At 43.2% G+C, this 23,983-nt stretch overlaps 1 pseudogene; it reads left to right on the top strand.

Annotated features, from left to right (window-relative positions):
- The first annotated feature begins 208 nt into the window (after positions 1-208).
- On the top strand, positions 209-23,345 carry LOC135545848 (ligand of Numb protein X 2-like; annotated as a pseudogene).
- The last annotated feature ends 638 nt before the right edge of the window (positions 23,346-23,983 follow it).

Raw genomic sequence — 23,983 nt, 5'->3', positions numbered from 1 at the left:
TGGCTAATTTGAATATCACTTTTACGTCAGATCCTACTTGTTTGTTGTTCGAAACTAGGAATATTGCCTGGAGCAAAGATGGAAGATAAATAAAGGTAGTTCACTCTGGCTATTTACCATTGAAAAAAATGTCAGTTCCTGTCTACTTAAGGGGGTGGTTCTCCCATAGACACCAATGCGATAGCAGCTGGGTCTGGACTACATGGTTCATTGACTTCCATTGAAACATAAAACATGAGGGAGTGGGATGTCTCGCTGACTTTTCCATCTCTGGCCTGTACAACCAACAACACCTGAGGCGGCGCCCTGTGAAGAATGATCTGTACTATTCACTCAGAAATATAACGTGTATGATTATTTTAATTGTTTCTAGCTTTATTATCGGAGTTTCTCGAGGCTATAGGTTACTTTAGTCATAGCACGATTTCACGACCGTCTTTGTTTTATTACTTCCGGGAAAAAGCCCTTCACACAGGTAAGAAGACGAGTTTCGGTCTCGGCCATCTCTATGGTCTCGGCTCCCGCAAATTCTATTCTCTCATCAAACATGCTTGTTTTAAAATTTTCAAATGTATTCTCACACATTTCATACAGTCCACCTATAGCATAAGTGTATGAAAATATAGCCTAGCCTAACACATTCCAACTAATTAAAGGTAGCACATATCACCCGCTGTGTTGTTGAAGGTGAGAGAACGTAATGTGTCCAGTAAGTTTCTGTTTTTAGATTGCGTAATGTTTCGCATTATTTTCCAGTGACATGAGTAGACAAAATAATAGCCTATGTCATAAAATGTATAGGAGGGTTAACACGTAATAGATTTGCCATACATCTGCAATGTATAAATGAAGGAAGGGGAATGTTTGCTGGTTGTTAACCTCGTCATCAGCTGTTGGTGTCAGTGGGGACAGTGAATTATTTATGGTTTCTGACCAAGGAATAGACCAGCCCCAATGATGGCCTCTTTTCTACATTAACACCATGGTGTTGAAGCCTGTGTGTCAGCATTAAAAGCGGGCACTATCTGGTGAATGATGTAACAATATAGAATATAACTAGCTTAATAAATGTTAAATAAAAATAAACAAAAAAATGTTTTATTCTATAGTACCAAGGCCGTGTTATTTACAGTGAATATTGCAGTAATACAGAATATTGAAATGGTACATCATTTGACTTAAAGCATTTAAATAGAGGTAACAGAAGATTTGCTCATACAACCAGGATGTGCATGGCAATTTCAGACAGTCCTGTTTGATCTTGAGGTGGTAGGGGCTACTGGTTAATGACGTTATTTTCGTTAATGCTGAGCTCCTCTCCATGGGAAACGGTGTAATTTTCCGGCCGTGATTGGGAGTCCCATAGGGCGGTGCACAATTGGCCCAGCGTCGTCTGGGTTAGGGTTTGGCCGGGGTAGGCCGTCATTGTGAATACAAATTTGTTCTTAAATTACTTACCTAGTTAAAAGAAGGGTAAAAAGAAGATGGGCAATTCCACAGTAATGGAATGATGCTTTGACTGTTTAAAATGTATGCCAAATGAAAACCAAGTTTAACAAACCACACAACTATGCACAAGGACTACATTTAACAATTTAGACTGAAAAAATGTACAAAAGCTCATTTAGTGGAAGAACTGTGCATATGTGGGGATGTGTAAACTGTTTTTATGCGAACTCGTTTTCCAAAAACTCTTGTTAAATATCTGTCGTTTGTGACCACTATGATTTCCTCTTGTAGCCAATTCAGTTGCAGTAATTGCATTACAAATGTTTTTATAATTCCGTTAACAATTTGATAATGGAATTACGACTTTTAATCACTTCATATTTCATAAACAAAATTGATATGATAAAAATAAATCACTAACTAATTGGTAGGTCTGCCATTACTTGTTACTTCTGTGAACTTTCATTATCCTCCCTCCTCATGAGGGAGAGACATTATAAAATATCTTCAAGATATGTGTGTTTTTGGTAATGGTATTACAAGGCACAAGGCAATATTGCTTAAACTTACAGCTATTCTCTAGTTATGGATGGATATTCATAGATATTCATGGTCAGAAGTTGATGTCTTGTTTCTGGAGCCCAGTGTGAAGTGTGCTCTTCAGACAGTGGTCTGCTGCGGAACAGTGGGAGGATTAGAGCCTATGACTGTGCTTTAACCTGGATGGGTCTCTGTAGCAGAGACTGTGGTACCAATGGGTACCATGCTCAAGGCTCCAGGGTGGCTAGCAATCATGCGTCTGTCTGGTAGAAAGGGAGTGGGTAGATTATGAAGCAATGTGAATTTTAAGGGGGAGGTTTTCTGTTTTGGCATTGCTTGAATTTTCACTTTAAGTCAATCCGAGTCAAATCCTTCAGGTCACACCCCTTTTATATTATTAAATACTGTCTTAGCCAAGGGAGTTGTTCGGTCTGCGTCATGGCTTTACCCCTGCTTTCACTTCACGAGGGTGTGGCGGAACATGTGACATAGAGACACAATGGAGACATTTGTGAGGTGAGTTTTATTGTCAGTCATATAGCAGTTATAACCACAGTAACTGAACAGCTGACAGTCCTGTCTGACTTAAAAGTTCACCTGGCTATGAATGACTGTAACAATGTGCGCTGAGAGTCGGGAAGCAAGTTCAGGGAGTGAGTGTTTAAATAAAATAAACGTAACATAATACCAAACAAGAAAAATTAACAGCACACAGACATGAAACAGAAACAATGACGCCTGGGGAAGGAACCAAAGGGAGTGACATATATAGGGAAGGTAATCAGGGAAGTGATGGAGACCAGGTGAGTCTGATGACGCACAGGTGTGTGTAATGATGGTGACAGGTGTGCGCCATAATGAGCAGCCTAGTACCCTAGAGGCCGGAGAGGGAGCACATGTGACAATTACTTTTCCAATGCAACTGCAAGTTGCATTGGAAAAAGGACACTTTAATGGTGAGCCAAGACATTTTTTCCTAGAAAGCTTTGAATGTCACATGATTATTCATTGTTGTTGAGACATTTTCCCCCATCAAGGTGACTTTGTCACCTTCAGAACATACCTTTCAACAGGATTCAACTTCTCGTGAAAATTTCAGTACTTAACAATGCAACATCACATTGACAATGTATACCACTGCTGTCAAAGCATGTTTAGCCCGAGATAACGATTGACTAAGAATTATGAAAACATCAATACCACTGAGGATTTTCCTCCTAGCAATTGCCTCCTAGCATTAGAAACCATTGATTAAAATATATGATATTAAACATTGAAGCTCAATGGGACTTTAGATCGGTTATACACAACAACATGCGCTTTTAGGAGATGAGTAGTTGAACAGACATAATTAATAAAGTTATAACATGAAAGAAGAATCAAAGAAAGGTTTATGTACAACCAGGGGATGTGTAAAGGCAGTAGTAATAACCAGGGGATGTGTAAAGGCAGTAGTAATAACCAGGGGATGTGTAAAGGCAGTAGTAATAACCAAGTGATGTATAAAGGCAGTAGTAATAACCAGGAGACGTGTAAAAGCAGTAGTAATAACCAAGTGATGTATAAAGGCAGTAGTAATAACCAGGGGATGTGCAAAAGCAGTAGTAATAACCAGGGGACGTGTAAAAGCAGGAGTAATAACCAGGGGATGTGCAAAAGCAGTAGTAATAACCAGGGGACGTGTAAAAGCGGTAGTAATAACCAAGTGATGTATAAATGCAGTAGTAATAACCAGGAGATGTGTAAAAGCAGTAGTAATAACCAAGTGATGTATCAAGGCAGTAGTAATAACCAGGAGACGTGTAAAAGCAGTAGTAATAACCAAATTATGTATAAAGGCAGTAGTAATAACCAGGAGACGTGTAAAAGCAGTAGTAATAACCTAGTGATGTATAAAGGCAGTAGTAATAACCAGGGAATGTGTAAAAGCAGTAGTAATAACCAGGGGACGTGTAAAAGCGGTAGTAATAACCAGGGGATGTGTAAAAGCAGTAGTAATAACCAGGGGACGTGTGAAAGCAGTAGTAATAACCAGGGGATGTGTAAAAGCAGTAGTAATAACCAGGAGACGTGTAAAAGCAGTAGTAATAACCTAGTGATGTATAAAAGCGGTAGTAATAACCAGGGGATGTGTAAAAGCAGTAGTAATAACCAGGGGACGTGTGAAAGCAGTAGTAATAACCAGGGGACGTGTAAAAGCAGTAGTAATAACCAGGGGATGTGTAAAAGCAGTAGTAATAACCAAGGGACATTCAAAGGCAGTAGTAATAACCAGGAGACGTGTAAAAGCAGTATTAATAACCTAGTGATGTATAAAGGCAGTAGTAATAACCAGGGGATGTGTAAAAGCAGTAGTAATAACCAGGGGACGTGTAAAAGCGGTAGTAATAACCAGGGGACGTATAAAAGCAGTAGTAATAACCACGGGACGTGTAAAAGCAGTAGTAATAACCAGGGAACGTGTAAAAGCAGTAGTAATAACCAAGGGACATTCAAAGGCAGTAGTAATATCCAGGGGACGTGTAAATAATAACCAGGGGATGTGTAAAAGCAGTAGTAATAACCAGGGGACGTGTAAAAGCAGTAGTAATAACCAAATTATGTATAAAGGCAGTAGTAATAACCAGGAGACATGTAAAAGCAGTAGTAATAACCAAGGGACGTTCAAAGGCAGTAGTAATATCCAGGGGACGTGTAAATAATAACCAGGGGATGTGTAAAAGCAGTAGTAATAACCAGGGGACGTGTAAAAGCAGTAGTAATAACCAGGGGATGTGTAAAAGCAGTAGTAATAACCAGGGGATGTGTAAAAGCAGTAGTAATAACCAGGAGACGAGTACAAGACATTCAGTAGTAATAACAGGAGAGCGTGGGATGTGTAAAATCATTAGTAATAACCAGGGGGGACGTGTAAAAAGCAGTAGTAATAAACAGTAGGGACGTCTAAAAGCAGTAGTAATAACCAGTGGATGTGTAAATAATAACCAGGGGATGTGTAAAAGCAGTAGTAATAACCAGGGGATGTGTAAAAGCAGTAGTAATAACCAGGGGACGTGTAAAAGCAGTAGTAATAACCAGGGGATGTGTAAAAGCAGTAGTAATAACCAGGGGATGTGTAAAAGCAGTAGTAATAACCAGGAGACGAGTACAAGCAGTAGTAATAACCAGGGGATGTGTAAAATCATTAGTAATAACCAGGGGACGTGTAAAAGCAGTAGTAATAAACAGGGGACGTGTAAAAGCAGTAGTAATAACCAGTGGATGTGTAAATAATAACCAGGGGACGTGTAAAAGCAGTAGTAATAACCAGGGGACATGTAAAAGCAGTAGTAATAACCAAGGGACGTTCAAAGGCAGTAGTAATATCCAGGGGATGTGTAAAGGCAGTGGTAATAACCAGGGGATGTGTAAATAATAACCAGGGGATGTGCAGTAGTAGCAATAATAACCAGGGGTTGTGTAGTGGCCGTAGTTATAACCAGGGGATTATGTATGGTAGCTAGGGCTGTGGCGATATACCGTATATACCGGGGTATATAGACATACCGACGGTATGATTTTCAATACCGTAAAAACAAAATGGGTGCCACGCCACTGCTTATAAATACAAGTAAACTGTCTAAGATGTGTCAAATAAATGATATCCAGCTCAGGGCTCCAGCTATGCATTTGGTTTGCTATTTGCTTGCTTGGTGGCAAGATCAAGCTTCTTGGTTACAGCAGAGACATTCAATCCCTTCCTGGATTAAGATCCATGTTGCCTAAATTATTTTGTGCGTCAAAAAATAAAAGTAATAATAGCGCTTCTTGTGTGCACATCCGTTAATACCGTATACCCTGGTATGGTACAAAAACTGCATGACGGTATGAACATCTGTATACCGCCCCAACCCTAATGGTAGCTAGTCTCACCCCTGCCATGAATGAGCAGTGTGCGTCCTTGAGGAACAGCCACAACATCGTAAACCACTGCAGTAGTGTGTGTTGTGTGTCTAGGTGGGGAGGGGGGGGGGGTGGACGTTGACACATGGCTTCCCAGCCGTCCCTACTTGGTATATGAGAGGGCCTCCACCATCCAGAAAGAGCTGGAGTGGAAGGGCTCAGTGGCTGAGCAGGCCATCCATCACATCCTGCCTGCCTGGCTCCTCAGTGGCCCACTGCCTTTAATAACAGCAAGGGCTGCTTCCTCAATGACACTCAATGGATCCTTCCACTCCTTAGGACAAGTTCTCTGTCCAGCTCTCTCCTATTAAACATTTATAGACAGTGTGCTTTTATGCTATGGCAAATATGCATATTTAAGATTATGAGGAATTTTATTTAGGCTAATCTCTGTCTCGGTCAGGCAAGTCTAAATATGCATGTGCTGAAAAGGAGGCATTCCACTCAAGTGGGTAGGGTTTGTTTTATTATGTACAGAATTCCAATATAGGACACCCTTGACCTTCATCCAAAGTAGTCTCAGGTCAGATTGATTATTTGTAGAGCCATGGAGCCTGGTTATGTGAATTCCCAAATACTGTAAGTGGGGCAGAACCGTGGTTATGCTTCCTCCACCCAGCCACAGGATCCATGACCCTTATCGATTACAAGATGAGGGATCACTTGAGTAACAAGAAAGAAAGGCGAGAGAGTGGGCCGTCCTGTTTGACCTCAGGCTGTGTGTTTTGTGTTTGTGTGTGTGTGTGTGGTGTGTGTGTGTGTGTGTGTGTGTGTGTGTGTGTGTGTACACCAGCCTCTGTGTAATTGGTCAGCCCTCGGTTTGGTCTCCGAGTGTTTTGCCTGAGCTAGTGCGACATCAGCAGTTTTAGTCCCCCTCCACTCCTCCTCCTCTCCCCCCTCTTCAGGAATCGACGGAGGCAGGCTGAACGCCTCTCTGCCGAGCTCCCCTGTGCCTAGTCACACCACTCCCCCTCAGTTTGCCACTCACGCACACACACACACACACAGATCCACTGACTGTGTGCCGGGGATGTGGAGCTCTGGTTTCAGTCAGGCTGCAGGCAGCCAGCACAGCTGTTGGGTTTGAGGTTCTCGTTTGCATGCAGTGGCTGCCGACCGGCCGGGGTTCTTGACAATGCTGATATCAGCTTCTCAGGTAGGTGGAACAAAGCTAATGATGAACAAGATAAAGAATCCGTCTGCTCTTTTACCTTGCTGACCTCTTAACGGGGTCAGAGAGGAGTGCTGGGACCGGTGAATGCAGGGAATCTGATCTTAACCATGTGTCAAAGTGGAACAAGAAATGGTGGCATGTAAACACAGTATTTGCATCAGTAATGTTGGAGAGGAACTCCTACTCAGTGTACTTTGTAAGCACAGGAGGCTGATGAGGGGAGGACGGCTCATAAAAACATCTGGAACGGAGCAAATGGAATGGCGTCAACGTGAAACCATGTGTTTGTATTAGATACCATTCCACCGATTCCACTCCAGATATTACCACGAGCCCGTCCTCCCCAATTAAAGTGCCACCAACCTCCTGTGTTTGTAAGATGTTGATATATGCTTGTTAGTTTGTTTTGCAGTTTGTGGGTTTTATGATTCATTTGACGAGAGTGTTGATTGAAACGTACAAATCAGCTTCTTTTCTTTGCACATGTGTGGAGTTTGTTGCCAAAAGACTTGTTGCCGAAGAATGCATTAATAATCAGCCTCTCCTAAAGAGAGGGAATTAGTGGAGAGATTAGAAGCCTCACAGAGGGATGGAGAACTCTGCTGATTGGGCACGAGGGGGTCATTAGTGATGGGGATTGCATTTCTGCCCAGTTCATTCAGAGTTCTCATTCTCTCCCAGTGCCATGCCTTTGTTCCTACCATTAGCACGGTTTTCACTTTTAGTCATTTTTTCTCCTTTTCTCGCCTCATTTCATTTCCTTTAGTTCCTCAGGAAACCGGCTGAGAGGAAACAGCTGCGGCTGGCCTCCATATTGTTGCCGCTCTGTGGATTTGTAATTTCCTGTTGTGCCGGTCGGTATGAGTAGGAAAAGTACCAACTCTAACTGCAGACCTCTTTGTGCTCCCCTCAACAGAAATCCAAGATGAAGACTTGAGGCGGAGAGGACGAACAGTGGATCAGGGTTTCAACTTCACCCCTTTCAATGGATTCAGTCTGGGATGTTTGCCCCCTTATGAAATAATCTAAGCAGACACTTCCTTTCTGGGATCAAGAGTGAGTGCGGGAACAGAGAAAGTTGGACAGTGGAACAAAGGAAGTTGAACTTGCTAGATAGCTATTCCAGCCAGTGGCCATGACGGAGCCCAATGTCCCCAACAGTAGCAGCAGCATCAGCAGTGCTGGCCTGGCATGGGCAAAGATGTGTAAGGACTGTGGCCAGCAGCATGAAGGGGGCCAGGAGAACCACCTGTATGAGTACCAGGATGAGGTAGATGATGAGCTGGTGTGCCACATCTGTCTCCAGCCCCTGCTGCGGCCCATGGACACGCCGTGCGGACACACTTACTGCTTCCAGTGCCTCAGCAGCTTCCTGAAGGAGCAGGACTTCTGTCCCGTGGACCGCCAGCGGCTACAGCTGCACCAGTGCCGGCCCTCCAGCCTGCTGGTCAGGAACCTGCTGGACAAGCTGACCGTGCTCTGCCCACACCACACTGAGTGCCAGCAGCAGATGCAGCGCTGCGAGCTGCAGCCCCATCTACACAACAGGTAAAGAGGGTTATGGCCGGGGCACAAGTAAGCGGGAGTTGGAGATGGGAAAGATATTTTGTTTAGAGTTAAGCTTAAAATGTCTGCTTTGCAGCAGCAGTAAAAAAAGCCTAAATAGGAACTGTCTTTTTACACTGGTTTAAATGTGTCTATTTCCCTCTGCCTGAATTTGTTTATGCCTATGCCTGACATGCATTTTCCTACGCAATTAATTTAGAGTTAATGGGTACACAGGCCTGTCAAATGTTAACCTAACATGGATACACTGACCATAAGTCAGTCACGTTTAGACTTCAATGAAATAGCTTTAATTACATAGTACCTGGATTCGAAGGAGAGGTTCAGTCTCAAATGTCATACCCTCCGGGGGGAGTGTAATTTATGCATTAGTCTTCCCTTTCATCACGTGGCCAGTGTGGTGCTTATCATCTTAGTGGTTAGCGAGCAACAATGACGCAGTCAGTAGTGGGTAAAGGTTGTTTTGTGATAGCTGGTCATGTTGCAGCCATCCGCCCATTGCAAACAGAGAGGAGGCAAAGTTCAGACAGCAGGACCAGCAGCAGTAGCTCTCTCTCTGACTTAATCACACTCGACCTGTCCCCCCCTCAGACTCCCTGCAATGCAGTAAAATAGCCTCCTCATCTGCATAGCTCCTCTCCTCTTCCCATAGTCTCTCTCTCTCTTTAACTCCCTCACCAGTCACTAAATCTATTCATTTCCACACCTCTAGCTTGAGCCCCATTTGGCGTTTTAGAATGATCCTCCTCACTGAAACAAATGAATAAACATCTAATCGTACTCTCTTTTTTTCTGGTCAATACTTTAGGTTACCTTCACTGACTGTTTTGGACAAATGTCATGAGGGTTAAATAAAAGGACTGTTGAAGGTTGACCTCTCTTTTTCTCTACCCCACTCCTCCTTCTCTCAGATGTCCTGTTTTCAGAAGGCTGAAGGAGGAGGCGGAGAGGAGGAAGAGACCCCACCGGAAAGCCCTTAAGGGGAACAGGGGCGAGGGGGAGTTGGATGCTGATGCCAAACACACCCCTACGATGACCCGCACCCCCACCCGGGGTGTCCTGCCAGAGCCTGGCCTCATCAACCCCGCCTTCGAAGAGAGCGAGGAGGGTAAGATGTCACACGTCACTCACTGCCTACTCTGCCCACACCGCAAACAGTTAGACGTCTCACTGACGTCACTATGTCTGAAGTCTGATTTTATGTGTATGATAATGATAGTCTGTCAGTCTAAGTAAATAGCACTGAGCTCCCATTGAAAACATTTTAACTTTTTAAGAATGGAAAAATCTATATCAGTTTAGGGCTGTGGCGGTCACGAAATGATGTCAGCCGGTGATTATTCAGCAAATAGCTGCAGATCTCACGGTAATTGACCGTTAATTAACATAAACACATTTAGCATTTCCTGGCTTCCACAGCCTACAAGCCACTGATGCAGACCTTAGATTTATTAGACTTTTTAAAATGTAGATGTTCCTATGTAATATAGCCTACACTTTCACAATAAATCCATTATTCATTTTAGACAGGTCTAAAGAATCATGATATGAAGAAAATGTAGTCTATTTCAGATGAACAGAATAGCATACTCTGAGTTGTCCTTATGCTAGGTCCTGATGTTAGGTCCTGTGCCATATTGCTGTGGGCTTCGCTAGTTAATTTAGCAGACAAGATTTGCTTAGAATTCCATGGCATTATTTAAAAAAGTTATAGTATGAAGAATACAATTGAACAAAGCTGAATAAAATAGAAAGGATATGCCCCCGAAAAGAATCTATTCCTTTTGTGGCTAGTGGCCGTTGTGACCTTGGGCTAAATATAATAATTATAATTCCCTTATCTCTGAGTGCTGCATGCTCCGAAGCACCTCTCACTCACATGGCTCTCCATCAACTGATGGGGTATTTCTCACAGGCAACAAGTGAAGACAGACACATCGGGGACGCAACTGCGCGTGTCCTTATCCAATTCCGAGGTGCATATTGAAGATATTGGAAGAACTGTCCACATTTACTTTTCGTCAGCCAACAAGATGAGTAGGCTTAACAAACATCAAAAGTACTAGCCTATGTCAATCTACTATCCTCCATAGTACAAAGGTTGACCATTTCTGTGCGAAAAATAAATATTCCATAGTCTGGGACAGAATGCGCTAGATCCCAAATTAATACAACTACTAGCATAAAAACAAAACTTTTTTACGCAACGTTGATCAATAACTATTAGGCTATTTCCTCACATTATAAGCGCAGCAATGCGAACGCGACTATGATTCAAAAAGGTTTTGGTATTGTTTCTTGCCTTGGGCATCATTCACAAGTGATAGGCTAATATTGTCACCCATCAGACTATTCTTGATTTAATCTTGTCTTTACATACAGTATATTATTTAGTATATGTGTGAAATTTGTTTTGATTTAGAATGGACCATTAATAATGCACCTGTCTCGGAACAGGGGCAGGGTAAAAATACATATAATCTATGCAGTTGAATAGCGGATGTAGGACACTTTTCCCGTGGGTCATTTTCATGCCAGCCAGGTAGGCTATACACCTGTTTTTAAAGAAAAGCAATTTGCTTCATATTAGTAAAGTTGAGAAATAAATATAGTAGTCCTAGCCAATAGGAAGCTGATGGGATCCTCCTCTTTTTAATAGAGGCCATCACTCCGTTTTTTTTTCACGCAATTGCATAGCCTATAGAAATGTAGCGCAACATGAGCTCATGGGCTCTCATGAAGTGTTTGATTTGATTTTCGATTACATTTGCGTTGATGTCATTAGAGGGAAAATAGAATGCTGAGTACCAGGCAGTAAGCAAGTTTGGTAGGCTACTAATGGCCATCAACAGCATCAGCGCTTGGAGAAGCCTAATTACAGTGACTAAACAGTCACTTGGAATTTGACTGCCTTTTTGACTCGTGACCACCGGTGTGGCAGTAATACAGTCACCGTACCAGCCCTAACAGTGTTAATTGGGTCAACGAAGATGTATGGAGTTTATGAACGACCCAAGGGAACGGAAATTAGTGGAAACAGTCTGTCAGCTGTGTTGACTTTAGGGAAAATCCCAAACCCCTTTAATGTGGCCATCCCTGGCAAGAGAGCTGTCTAAGGGAGTCTAAGGAGTATTGCTGACATCGTTAATTTAGCTGGGGGCTTCGGATTTCAGACACTCGGGCCAAATCATCGTCTGAACCTTCAGAACGTGTATCAACCAGTCCTCCTATAGCTCCTCCCACCAACCTCCTCTGGTATCAAATCTAAACTCTGTTTGGTCTAGCCTTAGAACCCCTTGAGGCATTTTGTAATCCAGTACCGTGGAACGAAGTCCATCAAAACAAAGTTACCTGGCAACTGGCGATTGATATCACAGAAATGATTACCTCATCGTGAGTGTTTCTTGGGGAATAGTTTGCTACCCGCCCTACTTGATTCAAAACCAGGGCTGTGTGTTGGGATTGGACACACAATAAAAGGCAACCATGGACCATTGGTAAAATGTGTTTGAGCATATATGAATCTGTGTGTGTGTGTGTGTCAAGTTGTATGTCTCAGGTTGTTTGTCTCTATATATGTAAACATGTGTACCTCCATTGCCCATGTCCTTCCCCTCGTCTCTCCACAGAGACCCCCCTGCGGTCCAGCCTGGTGGCCGAGACCAACGTGGTGGAGATGTTTCGGGAGCAGCAGGAAGAGGAGTTGGGCCTGCGTATGGTGGGAGGAAAGGACACGCCCCTGGGGAACATAGTAATCCAGGAGATCATCCGTGACTCATTGGCAGGCCATGACGGCAGGCTGGCCCCAGGGGACCACATTCTGGAGGTGAGACAGTTTCTTCACTGTAAATAAGAGGGATAATAGGTCACCTGGAAGATATGTTCAGTCCTCTCCCCTCCTTCGCATCCTCGTGTAATTTTAGTGCTGTAGCTGTATACTTTGAAATGATCGCCTTGACGATGGTAATGGCTGCATTTTGTGTAGATAGTGCTTGTTAGGAAGCTTTGACCTATCCAGTCAGGATACCCCCCCCCCCAAATTTATTGAAAATAAAATACATAAATATCTAATTTACCCATCACACCTATGGGTAAATACTTTGTAGAAGCACCTTTGGCAGCAATTACAGCTGTGAGTCTTTCTGGGTCTCTAAGAGCTTTACACACCTGGATTGTGCAACATTTGCCCATTATTCTTTTTAAAATTCTTCAAGCTCTGTCGCAAGAAAACCATTTTAAGGTCTTGTTATAGATTTAAGTAGATTTAAGTCCAAACTGTAACTCAGCCACTCAGGAACATTCACTGTCTTCTTGGTAAGCAACCAGATTCGGGCTTGTGTTTTAGGTTATTGTTCTGCTGATAGGTGAATTCTTCCCCCAGGGTCTAGAGGAAAGCAGACTGAACCAGGTTTTCCTCTAGGATTGTACCTGTGCTCAGCAACATTACATGTATTTTTTATCCTGAAAAAACTCCCCAGTCCTTAACGATTACAAGCATACCCATAACATGATGCTGCAACCACTTGAAAATATGGAATGTGGTACTCAGTAATGTGTTGTATTGGTTTTGCCCCCATCATAACACTTTGTATTCAGGACAAAAAGTTACTTTAGTGCCTTGTTGCAAACAGGATGCATGTTTTGGAATATATTTATTCTGTACAGGCTTCCTTCTTTTCACTGTAAATTAAGTTTGTACTGTGGAGTAACAACATAAAATGCTGTTGATCCATCCTCAGTGTTCCATTAAACTCTGTAACTGTTTAAAAAGGCACCATTGGCCTCTTGGTGAAAGGATGCCTGTATCTTTGTAGTGGCTGGGTATATTGATATTGATACACCATCAGTAATTAATAACTTCACCATGCTCAAAGGGATATTCATTGTCTGCTTTTTAAATGTTTACCCATCTACCAATTGTTGCCCTTCTTTGTGAGGTGTTTGAAAACCTGGTCTTTGTGGTTGAATCTGTGTTTGAAATTCACTGCTCGACTGTGGGACCTTAATTGTATGTGTGGGGTACAGAGAGAAGGTAGTCATTCAGAAATCCTGTTAAACACTATTATTGCACACAGAGTCCATGCAACCTACGATGTGACATTTTTTACTCCTGAACTTATTTAGGCCATAACAAAGGGGTTGACTCAAGACATTTCAGCTTTTCATTTTTTATTAACTTGTAGAAATCCCTAAAAAATGTAATTCCTCTTTGACATTACAGCATGGGCCAGTGACATAAAATCTCAATTTAATCCATTTAAAATTCAGGTTGTAACACAACAAAACATGGAAACAGTCAAGGGGTGTGAATACTTTCGGAAGGCACTGTAAACCCACTTTCTTGATAGGATGGGTCTTATTTGGTTCCCTACAAATGAAAGTGGACACTAGTTAGTGGAGTAATGTGGCTATTTGTATATTCTGTGACCTTTCAGAATCTTAATGGTTTATTCAAATGGATACATTGTGGAGAGTAGATCCTGAACTATTTCAAAACAGATGTAAACAAAGCATTCACCTGGTTTTTATCCAAAGGGTACAACTAGGGTACAGAGATAGTACTGTATGTCTTTGAAGGGGGTTTCACAAAGATGCAGCTTCCTTTCTTCCCACGATCTTGCTCCCTCTCTCCTCCTTGGATTTCTCTCCCCCCCCGGCTGTTCTGGAATGTGGCGGTGCTACTGTAAACTGAGCTGACAGACCAGTTCACTCTATTCTGGCAGGGGTGCAGGACAATGCCGGAGCCCATCTCTTCCTCTGAGCTGACCAATCAAAAAGGTGGAATTTGGAATGAAAATACCTCTCATCCACCTCACTGGCTGCCTCGGGAGCAGTAATATAACCCCCCACTTTTTGGGTCTTTTGTGGACGGCTGGCTAGTGGCTATAAAGAGATACTGTATGCGTGAAGGAGCGGAGATTGCGTTCCTAATTTTTTGATCTCTTGCTTCCCCTTGAGTCGATCCATTGATTTTAAGAAGGGCTTCTCTTGGATGATGTTTGTAAAGCTGGAATTGCTCTAAATTGGGACCAACTATTTTGCACAACTATTCTACAGGAGGTCGGTACAATACAAGGATACCTTTCACCTTCAGTGCTCGGTTGTCTCCACAAGTCAGTCCCCAAACAATTTGATTTGCTGGTTTTAAGCATTAAACTTTCAAATAGCTCTTTGTTGACTGTTGCTGGGTGCTATTGTCCTCCATCAGCACCGGCCTGTACCCTTCCTGCTCTAAGCTCTCTCCTGGCCCCTTACACTAAGTCTGAATTTGTCCTGCTTGGTGACCTAAACTGGGACATGCTTAAACCACCTGACTAAGTCCTAAAGAAATGGGACTCCCGAAATCTTTCTCAGATTATTCCCATTCCCACAAGGTATGACTCCAAACACAGAGAAAAGGATTCTCTCCTCAATGTTATCCTCACAAATAATCCTGATATGTCATTACAAAAAACACCAGACTGAAACCTTAGTGATCACTATTATACAGCCTGTGTTCGTAATGGCTGCTCAATGAAACAACCTGTCCTGATCTGTCATAGACGCTTTCTAAAAGAATTTAATAAGCAAGCCTTCCATCATGAACTGGCCCCTGTAAAATGGTATAGAATCAGCTTGATCCCCTCTGTCGAAGACGCTTGGACCTTCTTTTTTAAAAACATTTTCAGTGGTATTGTTAACAAACACGCCCCCATAAAGAAAATTACAATTCAATACAGGTTCAGCCCCTGGTTCGACCGTGATCTTGCAGAGTTACTCCACCTCAAGAATTGCATTTGGCGAAAGGCTCGGCACATGCACGCTCAGGCTGACTGGCTATCGTTCAGGGAAATGAGAAATAAGTGCACTCAGGCTGTCCAGAGGGCAAAAGTGAGTTACTTTAAGGAGCAGTTCTCTCTCTGTGGGTCTAACACCAAGAAGTTCTGGAAAACGGTTAAAGACCTGGAGAATAAACCCTCTTCCTCACAGCTGCCCATGTCCCTTAATGTTGATGTTGGTTGTTATTTACAAGAAGCACCATAACATCCATAACCTGAGCTCTTTAATCACAACTTCATTAAGTCAGGATCCCCCCATTTGACTCAGCCATGCCTCCTTGCCTGTTCAACATTTTCTCATCTCCCATCCCTTCTAATGTGACTAGCCCCGAAACTCCTCCCTCTTTTTCCTCTGCCCCGCTACAAAGTTTCTCCCTGCAGGCAGTCACTGAGTCCAAGGTGCTATAGGAGCTCCTTGAACTTGACCCCATAAAACCATATTGATCAGATGGTTTAGACCCTTTCTTCTTTAAGGTTACTGCCCCATCATTGCCAAGCCTATCTCTGACTTTTTTAACCCGTCTCTCCTTTCTGGGGAGGTTCCCATTGCTTGGAAGGCAGCCACGGTTCATCCTATATTTAAAAGGGGGAGATCAAGCTGATCCTAACTGTTATAGGCCTATTTCTATTTTGCCCTGTTTATCAAGTGTGTTGAAAAAACTTGTCATTAATCAACTGACTGGCTTTCTCTCTAGTATTCTCTCTAGTATGCAATCTGGTTTCCGCTCGGGTTATGGATGTGTCACTGCAACTTTAAAAGTCATCAATGATGTCACCATTGCCCTTGATTCTAAGCAATATTGTGCTGCTATTTTTATTGACTTGGCCAAAGCTTTTGATATGGCAGACCATTCCATTATTGTGGGCCAGAGAAGGAGTATTAGTATTAGGTTGTATTACTACCTCTGAGGGTTTAGAGCTTGAGGTAGTCACCTTATACAAGTACTTGGGAATATGGCTCGACGGTGCTCTGTCCTTCTCTCAGCACATATCAAAGCTGCAGGCTAAAGTTACTAGACTTGGTTTCTTCTATCGTAATCGCTCCTCTTTCACCCCAGCTGCCAAACTAACCCTGATTCAGATGACCATCCTACCCATGCTAGATTACAGAGACATCCTTTATAGATCGGCAGGTAAGGGTGCTCTCGAGGGACTAGATGTTATTTCCCATTCGGCCATCAGATTTGCCACCAATGCTCCTTATAGGACACATCACTACACTCTATACTCAGTTGTAAACTTCTCATCTCTGAATACCCGTCGCAAGACCCACTGGTTGATGCTTATTTGTAAAACACTCTTAGGCCTCACTCTCCCCTATCTGAGATATCTACTGCAGCCCTCATCCCCCACATGCAACACCCGTTCTCCCAGTCACATTCTGTTAAAGGTCCCCAAAGAACTGCAGCTGGCAGCTGGAACGAGCTGCAACAAACACTCAAACTGGACAGTTTTATCGCAATTCAAAGACTCAATCACGGACACTCTTACTGACAGGTGTGGCTGATTTGCGTTATGTATTGTTGTCTCTACCTCCCTACCCTTTGTGCTGTTGTCTGTGCCCAATCATTTTTGTACCATGTTGTTGTTATGTTGTGTTGCTTCCTTGCTATGTTTTTGTCTTAGGTCTCTCTTGTTGTGATGTGTGTTTTGTCCTATATTTATATTGTATTTATTTTGTATTATTGGTAGGCCGTCATTGTAAATAAGAATTTGTTCTTAACTGACTTGCCTAGTTAAATAAAGGTTTAAATGATTTATTATTTATATCAATGGAGGTATCTGCGGTTTTTGTATAGCACATGTCAAAGATAAGTGTTTCCCCTATATGCATTTAGCAGCGGCACACTGCCACTGCTAAATGGTGGCAGCCACTGCAACAAAATAAATAATAATTAAAATAATTGTATTTTTTATAATAATACAAATGTAATGGCAAGGCGCCCCCATTGTTTTTGCCTTGTCACTTTATCCCTACCTAAATGTACATATCCACCTCAATTACCTCGTACCCCTGCACATCGACTCGGTACTCCCTGTATATAGCCAAGTTATCGTTACTCATTGTGTATTTATTCCTTGTGTTATCATTCTACATTTTCTCTCTGCATTGTTGTGAAGGCCCGTAAGTAAGCACTTCACTGTTCGTCTACACATGTTGTTTACGAAGCATGTGACAAATAACATTTGATTGGATTTGAATTATATCTTGAAGAGGGAAAAAGTATTTTATTTCCACTATCCATCAGCACAGGGACCAGCTGTTGATACTCTGTGTATTTAGTCCAGCTGCAGTGTTACTGACCATGTGGGGTTGTGTTTCTAGGTGAATGGCGTCAGCCTAGCCTCTATCCCACACGGCCGGGCCATCTCCATGCTGCGGCGGCCATGTCCTTTGCTCAGACTCATCGTCATGCAGGAGAAGGGCTTCAACCCCCGTCACCCACAACGCCCTGGCCTTGAGCACCACCCACCCCCTCCCCCAACATGGCCACTGCCTCCCCTTCCTCTCACAGTCCCCACGGCACCGCCCACAGCCAGGGCACGGTGATCCAGGTGACGCTGGTAAAGAGGGACCGCTCGGATCCGCTGGGGATCAAACTGATCCGCAAGTCGGACGAGACTGGGATCTTTATTCTGGACCTGCTGGCGGGGGGGCTGGCGGCCAAGGACGGGAAACTATGTAACAATGACAAGGTGCTGGCCATCAACGGGCAGGACCTGAGACACGGCACCCCAGAGAGCGCAGCACAGATCATACAGGTATGTCTTATGTAGACAAGTTACAGCACGGCTATTTCACGGAGACCAAAGAATGGAAATGGGATTCATTATAATCCCTTAAAGAAACAGTGACTTTAATGTTAGCGGACGTTCCCAGGATAGATTTGCTGGATTTGTATTGAATGTGAGGCCTGAATGACGTGTGTGTATAATGTGTGTGTCTGCAGGCCAGTGAGGTGCGGGTGAACTTTGTGGTGATGAGGCAGCCAGAGCCCCAGGAGGAGGGGGGCAGCGGTGGAGAGGGGCAGGGCCGAGTGGCCAGGAGGGCTCCAGAACCCCAGTACTTCAGACGGCCCTCCACCTACATGAAGGTAAACAATCTCCTCCCCCGATGTTTAGAACTTACAAATCACTGTACCACAAACTGCTGTATATCTCAGTTAGTATTGTGTATGCTAGTGTAAGTTAGTGTGGACACACATGATTATAAGAGCCTGTCATGTTTACATAGTGTAAAGGTAATCATGGCACCACAGTCACACCCCAGCCCTCTGTTACCAGTCCAGACTACCTAGCACTTCCACAGAAGCCCTCCTCACTCAGACAGAGGTGAAAGGGGCCTTGGGAGCAGACAGACGCCTGTGTCCCTGTTCCAGAGATGAAAGCCCTTCTCTGGGGCCTGCTCACTCCAGATCAAAAGGCCCAGGGTTCTGCCTCACTCTGCCGCTACGGGGCCACCACTACGTTTTGTTTGTTTGTTGCTTTGGGTGGCAGAGGATCAAAGCTGTTGGCAGTTAGCTTTCGCCTGTAGAGCCCAGACTTTGAGTGTTGCTGGGAGGGGGGTCCCTGCTGGTGGAGGAAGAGGAGGGATCTCCTCCCCATCCCCTCTGAAGATTTACAGTCTCCAGAGAGCGAGAGAGAAACAAGGAAGCCGGCAGGAGCCGTGGATTTCGACACGTGCACTCCGCTACTAGAGTCAAGTGTCAACCTCTGGGTTCGAGTCCGCAGCTGCATCTGAGATGCTGTCTCACATTGGTTTGGACAAGCGGTTTCACAAGGAATCAATTAAGTCAAAAGATCCTTCTCACTTCTAGGTAATAGAGAGGGGAAGATAATAGCGACACAGCCCAGAAAGGATGTAGTGTCAGGCAAATTGTGCCCGTCTTCTTTGAAAGAATTCTTATGAAGTAGATTAGATTTGATCATAAGAACAGGAAGTCAATCTGAATGGACTACTGTATGCACCTAATGACTGTAAAGCAAATTAAGGGTTCTTCCTGGTCTTTCCTAGGATCCTCCAGGGGGCTTCTCTAGCCAGGAGAAGACAGTGAGTCTGAAGAAGGAACCGAGGCTCTCCCTAGGCATCACCATCGCTGGGGGGAGGGACTGCCGCAGCCGCCTGCCCATCTACATCACCAGTGTCCAGCCTGTCGGCTGCCTGCACCGAGACGGCACTATCAAAACAGGTACTCCTGCGATCTATGCTTTCCTACAACCACATGACAGTTTTCATTCCATACCTTGATCCAATGTAGTATGGCTAATGTTCAGATGTAAATGCCTACGGGGATATTTATGTTAGTGATGGGGAAGACAATGTGCATACCTCTTGCACATTTAACCGGGAGACCTTTTGATGTAAAGCCAGCTTTGCATGCAGAGACTACGTTTTCTTGACGCGCTTCTGGTTTCGGTTGCCTAGGGGATGTCCTGATGAGCATCAATGGCGTGGATCTGACCCAGCTGACCTACAATGAGGCGGTGTCAGTGCTGAAGGCCCAGACTGCCCACTCCCAGGTAGTCCTCAGAGTCATCCAGACCATCTCAGAGGAGCCTGAGGGGGAGGGGGAGGCTGGCAAAGAGGAAATGGAGTCTGTGGAGAACCTAAGGGAGGATGATGTCAACTGGGCCCCGCTGTGGACCCACTGGCTAGGTCTGCCAAGGTAAACAACATTCTAATCATTGGTTTGGAAAATAACTCGCCTCAAGTTTGCATGCCTTCAGTTCACATTCATCTGTGTCATAGTGATTGATAATGTTCTGTACAGAATGAAAGAAATGACCCTATCAATTGTTTCAGGTGTCCATTTAAAACAATGGAAGTTTTCATTTTGTGTTTATGAAATGACACTGACACTTTAGAGATTTGAATTGGTCCACTTCCTCTCCTCCTTACAGTCACATGCACTGGTGCCGTAACATCGTGTTGCTGAAGACCAATCAGGAGAGCTGGGGCTTCAGCATTGTGGGTGGCTACGAGGAGAGCCATGGACAGCAGCCCTTCTTCATCAAGACCATCGTGCCTGGTACACCTGCCCACTTCGACGGACGCCTCAAGTGAGTTGCTTCACATGGACGAAGCTAGTTTAATAATAAACCTCAGTGAGAAAATATGTGTCGTTACTATCTGTGTGGGTGAAATGTAGGAGAGGTGATGAGTAGTAAGGAGGGGGTTATGTTTCGGTAAGCCTGCAAAGTTCTTTGTTAAGTAGTATGTACTCCCTTTCAGGATTGAGGTCAATTCCAATTCAATTCAGAAAGTAAACCAAATTCCAATATCAAATTTTCCTCATTTAAAGCTGCAAAATGTAATGTTTTGGGGATCCAACCAAATCCACATAGATATGTAGTTATAGAACTCATTTGTATTGAAAGCAAGTCTAAGCGATAGATCTGTTCTATGTGTGCTATTTCTATGCTTTCCGTTCTTAAGTTTCATTTTTGCTAGTTTTCCTTTCGGTTTTGTACACCAGCTTCAAATAGCTAAAAATACAATATATTTTTTTATTGAAAAGATATTGCACAGCAGTTTAGATGGTACAATGATTATCTACACTATACATTGCTTGTTTTGTCACATAAACTGTAATTAGGCAAACTATTAATAAATCTTTGAAACCAGGAAATGGCAGAGCGATTCTGCAAATTGCACATTTAAAAGCACACGTCAATCTAAGTAACATCATTTAAAAAATCCCCATAAAAATCCCTCTGTTTAAGCTAGAGATATGTTTTTGCATGGTATGTGTCTCAATCCACCTTATCCTCCTGTCTGCATTGCACATCCGTGGTGGAAGGTGGCAGAGACCACAGCGGTATTTGTCAGACCATGAGATATCCCAAAAATCAGTCTTCTCACGAAAACATCTGTAGCGTCTGAATGGTTTGGCCTAGAGGTTAAAGGATTGAAGGGAGTTGAAATTGGAATTTCAGTATACTTCCTGAATTTAAATGGAATTGACCCCAACCCTTCTCCTTTCTGTGCAGGCCTGCCTCTCCAAGGACAGGATTTAGCAGAAATAAACACCTGCTTTCAACATAAATTAAACAGAGTGTAGAGATGGAGCCAGCCTAGTCTCCAGGTTACATTAGATGTGTGATTCTCCTGTAGAAGTCCATTGTACTGTATTTGGACCTTACTGCACAGCCGTTGGTTCTCGTCCGACTTGCCTAATTAAATGAAATATAAAAATGAGGGTGGTGGGTAGGTCATTGTGTTACATGTATTGTACCCATCCCTGCCCCATGTTTACTGACTGTCCCTCCCTCTGGGTTGTCTCCAGGTGTGGTGATGAGATTGTAGCTGTGAACGGAGCCACCACGGTGGGCATGAACAACTCGTCCCTCATCCCCATGCTCAAACTGCAGAAGAATAAAGTCACACTGACAGTGGTGTCCTGGCCGGGGAGCCTGGTGTAGACACACACACACACACACACACACACACACACACACACACACACACACACACACACACACACACACACACACACACACACACACACACACACACACACACACACACACACACACACACACACACACACACACACACACACACACACACACACACACGCCCTGCCCTGCCCTGCCCTGCCCCCTGCCCTGTTCAGTTCATGTCTCCACTGAGTCTCTTGTCATCTCTGCACACAACACCCTAGAATCTCATTGGTGACATTCTTAGAAGGTTTGTTGTATTGTTATTTTCACGACATAATCTCTTCTGATGTGGATTGTAAATATAAATGGTCAATTTGCACATTGCCCTAGCTGACTTGTGGGACTGAATTACACATGAGTTGATTCACTGCGTTGATTATTGTTGTTACTCAAAAGGGCAGTTGATGTGTGATTGTGATCGAATTGGGATAATCAGGGTGGAAGATGAATTGACAATCAATTAACTATGTTTCATGGTAAACTGGAAGGATCTTTATCGTTTGGAAGAATAGTTTTTACCCTGTGTCTTGAACGCTTTATGCATTTGTTTTCAGCAGATTTGACGTACTTGTTCAATACCCATTTATGTTTGTTTTCCCACATTAGTTAATGATAATTTGAAAAAAATGCTACTGGCCTATTTGTATTAGCCAAAACTGGGATATATATGTAGATCTCAAATTCCATGTGAAAAGGGCCTAATTTAGGCTAGGAAATATATGTATCCCTATAATTTCACAGTTAATGAAGAAAATTGATTTAATGTAACAAATGTTTTAGGAAAGGGTGACCGTTGACAATGTAGAAAGATGCCAGTCACACATGTACCCATCCTCTCCAACACCTTTAGCTTTTGTTTTTGTACTATTTAGATTTGAACAGATACTGTGTTGTTTTATCCATATATAAGGACATTCTAGTGGCTGCAGATTTTTAATATTGATTTAGTTCCTAACTGTACTGTAGTCATCTCTTCAATTTCTGTGCAATGCATCATACCAAATGTCTTTGATTAATGTGGGTGCCTTGTACATGTTAAAGGACAAATCAAAGTTTGAACACTTGCCTTAATTGCCACAACCAAAAACATGTTCTTTGTTCTTTAAGCTCCCACCTCTCATTTTCTTACCAATGAGAACGTGGAGGATCTGTTCATTATTATCCAGCATATTGTAGTTGTAATGTTCACAAGAGGAGGAGACCAGAGCTGCTGGCCTTAGTTGGAGCATTAGATTCACTTCAACTGTTCTTTTCAGGGTTAAATAAAAACACTAGAGGTCTCTCATTGAATCCTGAGAATGTTATGGGAGCCCTCTGTATAGTTTCATATTTCAGTTAAGGGAAATATAGGCATTATATATTGTGTAAATGGACCATCCCCTGTTTTGTAATGTTCTAAAACCTCAATAATATGTGTACTGTGTCCTTTTGTATTTTATACATCATATTTACAGCATCCCAGAAGAGCTTTACAATAACTGTATGGTTTTACAGTAGGCCTAGGTATGGGATTGAATATGTTTACCAGTCCAGCACTTAAAAAAACAAGTATATTCCTGCATGGCCGTTTCCCCACAGGCCTGTGTTGTGCTATCCTCTCAATGGGGTTTGCTTAACTATCGGTACCTGTATTGCTTTACTATCTGGCTGTATTGTGGCTGGGGGGGGATATCAGTCATCTGGAGTGGCATGATGGGTAAGTGGGCCAGGCATGTTGCCACAGGAGCACTTTAGGAAGAATGTAAATCAAGACGATGGAGTCGCAGAACAAGCAGCACTGGATAGAGGACATTAGCTTTAAATCAACCCTGGCTCTCCAGCAAGGATCATGGCCTCAATTTCAGCTCAGTGTAAACTATAAGGGATGAAATGGTTGGTTAGAAACGGTTATTTTAGTATCGTTATTGATAAATGAAAATATTCTACTTGTTGCCTCTTGTTTTCTATCGTTACTGCAACGTGGTAATGAAAACATACGGCGTTATGGGTGTTTACTGCAGAGGATGTTGAGAAACAGCTGTTGTGCTAGAATACTAAGACGCTGGTAGAA

The sequence above is a fragment of the Oncorhynchus masou genome, chromosome 9 (genome assembly GCF_036934945.1).
Source record: "Oncorhynchus masou masou isolate Uvic2021 chromosome 9, UVic_Omas_1.1, whole genome shotgun sequence".
NCBI lineage: Eukaryota > Metazoa > Chordata > Actinopteri > Salmoniformes > Salmonidae > Oncorhynchus > Oncorhynchus masou.
Note: the sequence above shows the minus strand (reverse complement) of the source record. Positions and strands in the feature narration are given on the sequence as shown.